Below are 10985 nucleotides of genomic sequence, written 5' to 3'. Positions count from 1 at the left end.
TAACCCAGACCTAACCCAGACCTAACCCAGACCTAACCCAGACCTAACCCAGACCTAACCCAGACCTAACCCAGAAATAACCCAGACCTAACCCAGACCTAACCCAGTCCTAACCCAGAAATACCCCAGACCTGACCCAGACCTAACCCAGACCTAACCCAGCCCTAACCCAGACCTAACCCAGACCTAACCCAGACCTAACCCAGAAATAACCCAGACCTAACCCAGACCTAACCCAGTCCTAACCCAGTACTAACCCAGTCCTAACCCAGACCTAACCCAGTCCTAACCCAGACCTAACCCAGACCTAACCCAGTCCTAACCTAGACCTAACCCAGTCCTAAACCAGACCTAACCCAATCCTAACCCAGACCTAACCCAGACCTAACCCAGACCTAACCCAGAAATAACCCAGACCTAACCCAGACCTAACCCAGTCCTAACCCAGTACTAACCCAGTCCTAACCCAGACCTAACCCAGACCTAACCCAGACCTAACCCAGACCTAACCCAGACCTAACCCAGACCTAACCCAGAAATAACCCAGACCTAACCCAGACCTAACCCAGTCCTAACCCAGAAATACCCCAGACCTGACCCAGACCTAACCCAGACCTAACCCAGCCCTAACCCAGACCTAACCCAGACCTAACCCAGACCTAACCCAGAAATAACCCAGACCTAACCCAGACCTAACCCAGTCCTAACCCAGTACTAACCCAGTCCTAACCCAGACCTAATCCAGTCCTAACCCAGACCTAACCCAGACCTAACCCAGACCTAACCCAGACCTAACCCAGAAATAACCCAGACCTAACCCAGACCTAACCCAGTCCTAACCCAGTCCTAACCCAGTCCTAACCCAGTCTTAAACCAGTCCTAACTCAGACCTAACCGAGACGTAACCCAGACCTTATCCAATTCAGTCCTAACACAGTCCATATTCATTTTTTTTTTTTTTTTTTGTTTTTTTTTTTTTATTTCTGTTTTAGATACCGAAGGAGATCCTTGGATAGGCACCCATGCCTCAGAAGAATATATGGGTAGTTTGAGAATCTGACTCACCATACCCCACAAGTGTCTCATCCGTCTTTACTCATTCAGACACCACTCATGCCAACAAGCATCCCGGGACGCAGGCGAAACTGCTCTCCGCATTACTTCACCTAACCAATTCTAAACTAGCCCTAACGCAGTTCCAATACAGTCATTACAAAATGGGCTAGGTCTGGGCCAGTGTTGCGGGGGTTTGGGGCGCGCAGACCCCAGTCAGCAAAACGAATTCAATATGATGCTGTTCAATTTAATATGATACCGCTATTACAAAGGGGGTTAGGTCTGGGCTAGTGTAGCGGGGGACTGGGGGGCGCAGACCCCTGTCAGCAAAACGAATTCAATATGATGCTGCTCAATTTAATTTGATACCGCTATTACAAAATGGGTTAGGTCTGGGCTGGTGTAGCGGGGGTTTGGGGGGCGCAGACCCCAGTCAGCAAAACGAATTCAATATGATGCTGTTCAATTTAATTTGATACCGCTATTACAAAATGGGTTAGGTCTGGGCTAGTGTAGCGGGGGTTTGGGGGGCGCAGACCCCTGTCAGCAAAACGAATTTAGTACGATGCTGTTCAATTTAATTTGATACCGCTATTACAAAATGGGTTAGGTCTGGGCTAGTGTAGCGGGGGTTTGGGGGGCGCAGCCCCCCATTCAGCAAAACGAATTATGTACGATGCTGTTCAATTTAATATGATACCACTATTACAAAGTGGGTTAGGTCTGGGCTAGTGTAGCGGGGGTCTGGGGGGCGCAGACCCCTGTCAGCAAAACGAATTCAATATGATGCTGTTCAATTTAATTTGATACAGCTATTACAAAATGGGTTAGGTCTGGGCTAGTGTAGCGGGGGTTTGGGGGGCGCAGCCCCCCATTCAGCAAAACGAATTATGTACGATGCTGTTCAATTTAATATGATACCACTATTACAAAGTGGGTTAGGTCTGGGCTAGTGTAGCGGGGGTCTGGGGGGCGCAGACCCCAGTCAGCAAAACGAATTCAATATGATGCTGTTCAATTTAATTTGATACCGCTATTACAAAATGGGTTAGGTCTGGGCTAGTGTAGCGGGGGTTTGGGGGGCGCAGCCCCCCATTCAGCAAAACGAATTTAGTACGATGCTGTTCAATTTAATATGATACCGCTATTACAAAGTGGGTTAGGTCCGGGCTAGTGTTGCGGGGGTCTGGGGCGCGCAGACCCCAGTCAGCAAAACGAATTCAACATGATGCTGTTCAATTTAATATGATACCGCTATTACAAAGGGGGTTAGGTCTGGGCTAGTGTAGCGGGGGTCTGGGGGGCGCAGACCCCTGTCAGCAAAACGAATTTAGTACGATGCTGTTCAATTTAATTTGATACCGCTATTACAAAATGGGTTAGGTCTGGGCTAGTGTAGCGGGGGTTTGGGGGGCGCAGCCCCCCATTCAGCAAAACGAATTAAGTACGATGCTGTTCAATTTAATATGATACCACTATTACAAAGTGGGTTAGGTCTGGGCTATTGTAGCGGGGGTCTGGGGGGCGCAGACCCCAGTCGGCAAAACGAATTCAATATGATGCTGTTCAATTTAGTTTGATACCGCTATTACAAAATGGGTTAGGTCTGGGCTAGTGTAGCGGGGGTTTGGGGGGCGCAGCCCCCCATTCAGCAAAACGAATTTAGTACGATGCTGTTCAATTTAATGTGATACCGCTATTACAAAGTGGGTTAGGTCCGGGCTAGTGTTGCGGGGGTCTGGGGCGCGCAGACCCCAGTCAGCAAAACGAATTCAATATGATGCTGTTCAATTTAATATGATACCGCTATTACAAAGGGGGTTAGGTCTGGGCTAGTGTAGCGGGGGTCTGGGGGGCGCAGACCCCTGTCAGCAAAACGAATTTAGTACGATGCTGTTCAATTTAATTTGATACCGCTATTACAAAATGGGTTAGGTCTGGGCTAGTGTAGCGGGGGTTTGGGGGGCGCAGCCCCCCATTCAGCAAAACGAATTAAGTACGATGCTGTTCAATTTAATATGATACCACTATTACAAAGTGGGTTAGGTCTGGGCTATTGTAGCGGGGGTCTGGGGGGCGCAGACCCCAGTCAGCAAAACGAATTCAATATGATGCTGTTCAATTTAATTTGATACCGCTATTACAAAATGGGTTAGGTCTGGGCTAGTGTAGCGGGGGTTTGGGGGGCGCAGCCCCCCATTCAGCAAAACGAATTTAGTACGATGCTGTTCAATTTAATATGATACCGCTATTACAAAGTGGGTTAGGTCCGGGCTAGTGTTGCGGGGGTCTGGGGGGCGCAGCCCCCCAGTCAGCAAAACGAATTTAGTACGATGCTGTTCAATTTAATTTGATACCGCTATTACAAAATGGGTTAGGTCTGGGCTAGTGTAGCGGGGGTTTGGGGGGCGCAGCCCCCCATTCAGCAAAACGAATTAAGTACGATGCTGTTCAATTTAATATGATACCACTATTACAAAGTGGGTTTGGTCTGGGCTAGTGTAGCGGGGGTCTGGGGGGCGCAGACCCCAGTCAGCAAAACGAATTCAATATGATGCTGTTCAACCCCTCGGGAATTTTTAATTTCTGTTTTATTCACCGTAATGCTCATGGAACGTACTTTCACATTCTTGTTTTTTGCTTCACGAAAATTTTTGTACACTAATTACTTTTTAATAGGAAAACGTGCAACGGCAAACTCCTTCCTAGGGTCACTGGGAAGATGACATTGACAAAATATGTTAAGATCAGCCGCCCCTATGCGTAAAGTATGTCGTTTTTCCATTTTTTCGATCCGGAGCGACACCAACATTGTGTTGCAATTTTAAACTGCGCGGTTAAACGGCGGGCCAAACAGTCGGTGGTTTATGCAACAGCAACCATCAAACTAGTAGGAGAATACACGCCCGTGATAGTATAGGAGATTCCCACTGTCCCTATCTTTTTTTTTATCTCGGACATATATATACCGGCTTATCGTCAATAACTCGAAAACCAGCACGTTAAGGCCAATTTTGGTCTATACGATTCTTATGCAGTTTTAGATTCTCTACACGGTCCAATGATCGTTTTATTTTTTTGTCGAATTTTGAGAATTTTTTTTTTTTTTTCTCGAAAACGAGCTCGACGACCTGCACTTTTGACGACGCCATCGTGTTCCCCGGATTTTTTCCTGCAAGATAGGGTGGCGATTTTTTGTCCTACGACGATTTTTGACGCCGGAGCGATGATTCGGAGCAGAGCGGACTTAGAAACTTTCGCGCGTCGACCGCCGGACCGATCGCTCCAGGCTGTTTTTCGTCAATAACTCGAAAACGAGCACGGTAACGCTCGTTTTCGCCCGTACGATACTTGTACCGTTTACCGTTGGCTACCTGGCAGATGGTTTGTTTTTTTTTTATCTCGAATTTTGAGAGCTTTTTTAACTTTTTTCTCAAAAACGAGCACGTGAACGCCAATTTTCGTCTATACGATTCTTATGCAGTTTTATATTCTCTACACGGTCCAGTGATCGTTTTATTTTTTTGTCGAATTTTGAGAATTTTTTTTTTTTTTTCTCGAAAACGAGCTCGACGACCTGCACTTTTGACGACGCCATCGTGTTCCCCGGATTTTTTCCTGCAAGATAGCGTGTCTATTTTTTGTCCTACGACGATTTTTGACGCCGGAGCGGTGTTTCGGAGCAGAGCGGACTTAGAAACTTTCGCGCGTCGACCGCCGGAGCGATCGCTCCAGGCTGTTTTTCGTCAATAACTCGAAAACGAGCACGGTAACGCTCATTTTCGCCCGTATGATACTTGTACCGTTTACCGTTGGCTACCTGGTAGATGGTTTTTTTTTTTTTTATCTCGAAGTTTGAGAGCTTTTTTAATTTTTTCCACAAAAACGAGCACGTGAACGCCAATTTTCGTCTATACGATTCTTATGCAGTTTTATATTCTCTACACGGTCCACTGATCGTTTTATTTTTTTGTCGAATTTTCAGAATTTTTTTTTTTTTTTCTCGAAAACGAGCTCGACGACCTGCACTTTTGACGACGCCATCGTGTTCCCCGGATTTTTTCCTGCAAGATAGCGTGTCTATTTTTTGTCCTACGACGATTTTTGACGCCGGAGCGATGATTCGGAGCAGAGCGGACTTAGAAACTTTCGCGCGTCGACCGCCGGAGCGATCGCTCCAGGCTGTTTTTCGTCAATAACTCGAAAACGAGCACGGTAACGCTCATTTTCGCCCGTACGATACTTGTACCGTTTACCGTTGGCTACCTGGTAGATGGTTTTTTTTTTTTTTATCTCGAAGTTTGAGAGCTTTTTTAATTTTTTCAACAAAAACGAGCACGTGAACGCCAATTTTCGTCTATACGATTCTTATGCAGTTTTATATTCTCTACACGGTCCACTGATCGTTTTATTTTTTTGTCGAATTTTGAGAATTTTTTTTTTTTTTTCTCGAAAACGAGCTCGACGACCTGCACTTTTGACGACGCCATCGTGTTCCCCGGATTTTTTCCTGCAAGATAGGGTGGCGATTTTTTGTCCTACGACGATTTTTGACGCCGGAGCGATGATTCGGAGCAGAGCGGACTTAGAAACTTTCGCGCGTCGACCGCCGGACCGATCGCTCCAGGCTGTTTTTCGTCAATAACTCGAAAACGAGCACGGTAACGCTCGTTTTCGCCCGTACGATACTTGTACCGTTTACCGTTGGCTACCTGGTAGACGGTTTTTTTTTTTTTTATCTCGAAGTTTGAGAGCTTTTTTAATTTTTTCCACAAAAACGAGCACGTGAACGCCAATTTTCGTCTATACGATTCTTATGCAGTTTTATATTGTCTACACGGTCCACTGATCGTTTTATTTTTTTGTCGAATTTTGAGAATTTTTTTTTTTTTTTCTCGAAAACGAGCTCGACGACCTGCACTTTTGACGACGCCATCGTGTTCCCCGGATTTTTTCCTGCAAGATAGCGTGTCTATTTTTTGTCCTACGACGATTTTTGACGCCGGAGCGGTGTTTCGGAGCAGAGCGGACTTAGAAACTTTAGCGCGTCGACCGCCGGAGCGATCGCTCCAGGCTGTTTTTCGTCAATAACTCGAAAACGAGCACGGTAACGCTCATTTTCGCCCGTACGATACTTGTACCGTTTACCGTTGGCTACCTGGTAGATGGTTCTTTTTTTTTTTATCTCGAAGTTTGAGAGCTTTTTTAATTTTTTCCACAAAAACGAGCACGTGAACGCCAATTTTCGTCTATACGATTCTTATGCAGTTTTATATTCTCTACACGGTCCACTGTTCGTTTTATTTTTTTGTCGAATTTTGAGAATTTTTTTTTTTTTTTCTCGAAAACGAGCTCGACGACCTGCACTTTTGACGACGCCATCGTGTTCCCCGGATTTTTTCCTGCAAGATAGGGTGGCGATTTTTTGTCCTACGACGATTTTTGACGCCGGAGCGATGATTCGGAGCAGAGCGGACTTAGAAACTTTCGCGCGTCGACCGCCGGACCGATCGCTCCAGGCTGTTTTTCGTCAATAACTCGAAAACGAGCACGGTAACGCTCGTTTTCGCCCGTACGATACTTGTACCGTTTACCGTTGGCTACCTGGCAGATGGTTTGTTTTTTTTTTATCTCGAATTTTGAGAGCTTTTTTAACTTTTTTCTCAAAAACGAGCACGTGAACGCCAATTTTGGTCTATACGATTCTTATGCAGTTTTAGATTCTCTACACGGTCCACTGATCGTTTTATTTTTTTGTCGAGTTTTGAGAATTTTTTTTTTTTTTTCTCGAAAACTAGCTCGACGACCTGCACTTTTGACGACGCCATCGTGTTCCCCGGATTTTTTCCTGCAAGATAGGCTGGCGATTTTTTGTCCTACTCCCATATTCGTGTCTTTTTGCTTAACGAAATCTTTTATATACTAATAACTTTTTAATAAAAAAACGTGCGACGGCAAAATCCGTCTTAGAGTCACTGGGGTGGTGACATGACAAAATATGTTAAGATCAGCCGCCCCTATGCGTAAAGTATGTCGTTTTTCCATTTTTTCACCCCGGAGCGACACCAACATTGTGTTGCAATTTTAAACCGCGCGGTTAAACGGCGGGCCAAACAGTCGCTGGTTTATGCAACAACAACCATCAAACTAGTAGGAGAATACACGCCCGTGATAGTATAGGAGATTCCCACTGTCCCTATCTTTTTTTTTATCTCGGACATATATATACCGGCTTATCGTCAATAACTCGAAAACCAGCACGTTAAGGCCAATTTTGGTCTATACGATTCTTATGCAGTTTTAGATTCTCTACACGGTCCAATGATCGTTTTATTTTTTTGTCGAATTTTGAGAATTTTTTTTTTTTTTTCTCGAAAACGAGCTCGACGACCTGCACTTTTGACGACGCCATCGTGTTCCCCGGATATTTTCCTGCAAGATAGCGTGTCTATTTTTTGTCCTACGACGATTTTTGACGCCGGAGCGGTGTTTCGGAGCAGAGCGGACTTGAAAACTTTCGCGCGTCGACCGCCGGAGCGATCGCTCCAGGCTGTTTTTCGTCAATAACTCGAAAACGAGCACGGTAACGCTCATTTTCGCCCGTACGATACTTGTACCGTTTACCGTTGGCTACCTGGTAGATGGTTTTTTTTTTTTTTATCTCGAAGTTTGAGAGCTTTTTTAATTTTTTCCACAAAAACGAGCACGTGAACGCCAATTTTCGTCTATACGATTCTTATGCAGTTTTATATTCTCTACACGGTCCACTGATCGTTTTATTTTTTTGTCGAATTTTGAGAATTTTTTTTTTTTTTTCTCGAAAACGAGCTCGACGACCTGCACTTTTGACGACGCCATCGTGTTCCCCGGATTTTTTCCTGCAAGATAGCGTGTCTATTTTTTGTCCTACGACGATTTTTGACGCCGGAGCGATGATTCGGAGCAGAGCGGACTTAGAAACTTTCGCGCGTCGACCGCCGGACCGATCGCTCCAGGCTGTTTTTCGTCAATAACTCGAAAACGAGCACGGTAACGCTCGTTTTCGCCCGTACGATACTTGTACCGTTTACCGTTGGCTACCTGGTAGATGGTTTTTTTTTTTTTTATCTCGAAGTTTGAGAGCTTTTTTAATTTTTTCCACAAAAACGAGCACGTGAACGCCAATTTTCGTCTGTACGATTCTTATGCAGTTTTAGATTCTCTACACGGTCCAATGATCGTTTTATTTTTTTGTCGAATTTTGAGAATTTTTTTTTTTTTTTCTCGAAAACGAGCTCGACGACCTGCACTTTTGACGACGCCATCGTGTTCCCCGGATTTTTTCCTGCAAGATAGGGTGGCGATTTTTTGTCCTACGACGATTTTTGACGCCGGAGCGGTGTTTCGGAGCAGAGCGGACTTAGAAACTTTCGCGCGTCGACCGCCGGAGCGATCGCTCCAGGCTGTTTTTCGTCAATAACTCGAAAACGAGCACGGTAACGCTCATTTTCGCCCGTACGATACTTGTACCGTTTACCGTTGGCTACCTGGTAGATGGTTTTTTTTTTTTTTATCTCGAAGTTTGAGAGCTTTTTTAATTTTTTCAACAAAAACGAGCACGTGAACGCCAATTTTCGTCTATACGATTCTTATGCAGTTTTATATTCTCTACACGGTCCAGTGATCGTTTTATTTTTTTGTCGAATTTTGAGAATTTTTTTTTTTTTTTCTCGAAAACGAGCTCGACGACCTGCACTTTTGACGACGCCATCGTGTTCCCCGGATTTTTTCCTGCAAGATAGGGTGGCGATTTTTTGTCCTACGACGATTTTTGACGCCGGAGCGATGATTCGGAGCAGAGCGGACTTAGAAACTTTCGCGCGTCGACCGCCGGACCGATCGCTCCAGGCTGTTTTTCGTCAATAACTCGAAAACGAGCACGGTAACGCTCGTTTTCGCCCGTACGATACTTGTACCGTTTACCGTTGGCTACCTGGTAGACGGTTTTTTTTTTTTTTATCTCGAAGTTTGAGAGCTTTTTTAATTTTTTCCACAAAAACGAGCACGTGAACGCCAATTTTCGTCTATACGATTCTTATGCAGTTTTATATTGTCTACACGGTCCACTGATCGTTTTATTTTTTTGTCGAATTTTGAGAATTTTTTTTTTTTTTTCTCGAAAACGAGCTCGACGACCTGCACTTTTGACGACGCCATCGTGTTCCCCGGATTTTTTCCTGCAAGATAGCGTGTCTATTTTTTGTCCTACGACGATTTTTGACGCCGGAGCGGTGTTTCGGAGCAGAGCGGACTTAGAAACTTTAGCGCGTCGACCGCCGGAGCGATCGCTCCAGGCTGTTTTTCGTCAATAACTCGAAAACGAGCACGGTAACGCTCATTTTCGCCCGTACGATACTTGTACCGTTTACCGTTGGCTACCTGGTAGATGGTTCTTTTTTTTTTTATCTCGAAGTTTGAGAGCTTTTTTAATTTTTTCCACAAAAACGAGCACGTGAACGCCAATTTTCGTCTATACGATTCTTATGCAGTTTTATATTCTCTACACGGTCCACTGTTCGTTTTATTTTTTTGTCGAATTTTGAGAATTTTTTTTTTTTTTTTCGAAAACGAGCTCGACGACCTGCACTTTTGACGACGCCATCGTGTTCCCCGGATTTTTTCCTGCAAGATAGGGTGGCGATTTTTTGTCCTACGACGATTTTTGACGCCGGAGCGATGATTCGGAGCAGAGCGGACTTAGAAACTTTCGCGCGTCGACCGCCGGACCGATCGCTCCAGGCTGTTTTTCGTCAATAACTCGAAAACGAGCACGGTAACGCTCGTTTTCGCCCGTACGATACTTGTACCGTTTACCGTTGGCTACCTGGCAGATGGTTTGTTTTTTTTTTATCTCGAATTTTGAGAGCTTTTTTAACTTTTTTCTCAAAAACGAGCACGTGAACGCCAATTTTGGTCTATACGATTCTTATGCAGTTTTAGATTCTCTACACGGTCCACTGATCGTTTTATTTTTTTGTCGAGTTTTGAGAATTTTTTTTTTTTTTTCTCGAAAACTAGCTCGACGACCTGCACTTTTGACGACGCCATCGTGTTCCCCGGATTTTTTCCTGCAAGATAGCGTGTCTATTTTTTGTCCTACGACGATTTTTGACGCCGGAGCGGTGTTTCGGAGCAGAGCGGACTTAGAAACTTTCGCGCGTCGACCGCCGGAGCGATCGCTCCAGGCTGTTTTTCGTCAATAACTCGAAAACGAGCACGGTAACGCTCATTTTCGCCCGTACGATACTTGTACCGTTTACCGTTGGCTACCTGGTAGACGGTTTTTTTTTTTTTTATCTCGAAGTTTGAGAGCTTTTTTAATTTTTTCCACAAAAACGAGCACGTGAACGCCAATTTTCGTCTATACGATTCTTATGCAGTTTTATATTGTCTACACGGTCCACTGATCGTTTTATTTTTTTGTCGAATTTTGAGAATTTTTTTTTTTTTTTCTCGAAAACGAGCTCGACGACCTGCACTTTTGACGACGCCATCGTGTTCCCCGGATTTTTTCCTGCAAGATAGCGTGTCTATTTTTTGTCCTACGACGATTTTTGACGCCGGAGCGGTGTTTCGGAGCAGAGCGGACTTAGAAACTTTAGCGCGTCGACCGCCGGAGCGATCGCTCCAGGCTGTTTTTCGTCAATAACTCGAAAACGAGCACGGTAACGCTCATTTTCGCCCGTACGATACTTGTACCGTTTACCGTTGGCTACCTGGTAGATGGTTCTTTTTTTTTTTATCTCGAAGTTTGAGAGCTTTTTTAATTTTTTCCACAAAAACGAGCACGTGAACGCCAATTTTCGTCTATACGATTCTTATGCAGTTTTATATTCTCTACACGGTCCACTGTTCGTTTTATTTTTTTGTCGAATTTTGAGAATTTTTTT

This window comes from Colletes latitarsis, unplaced genomic scaffold, assembly GCF_051014445.1.
Source record: "Colletes latitarsis isolate SP2378_abdomen unplaced genomic scaffold, iyColLati1 scaffold0072, whole genome shotgun sequence".
Taxonomy (NCBI): domain Eukaryota; kingdom Metazoa; phylum Arthropoda; class Insecta; order Hymenoptera; family Colletidae; genus Colletes; species Colletes latitarsis.
This window is presented reverse-complemented; position numbering follows the sequence as displayed.